We start from the raw sequence: 325 nt of genomic DNA on the forward strand, positions 1-325 counted from the left end.
GTGAAACCTTTGATTTATTTATAATATATTTTTTTAAATAAATAAAATAATAATTAATTGTGGGGTTTTTATTTGTTTGTATGGTATATAATTTATAATGTTTTATTTAATTTTATATATATAAAAAAATGAAAAAAAATTATTATACCCAACACACCCACACCACCCCCCCACCCCCCAAAACACAAACCCTTTTAAAAAAAAATAATTATATTATATCCCCCACATATAATTAAGGTGTTGGGGGGGGGGTTTTTTGGTGGGGGGTGGGTTGTTTTGGGTACTTTTATTCCCTTTGACTTATATTATCCATATTTATTTTTAA

This window comes from Penaeus monodon, chromosome 30 (genome assembly GCF_015228065.2).
Source record: "Penaeus monodon isolate SGIC_2016 chromosome 30, NSTDA_Pmon_1, whole genome shotgun sequence".
Lineage (NCBI taxonomy): Eukaryota > Metazoa > Arthropoda > Malacostraca > Decapoda > Penaeidae > Penaeus > Penaeus monodon.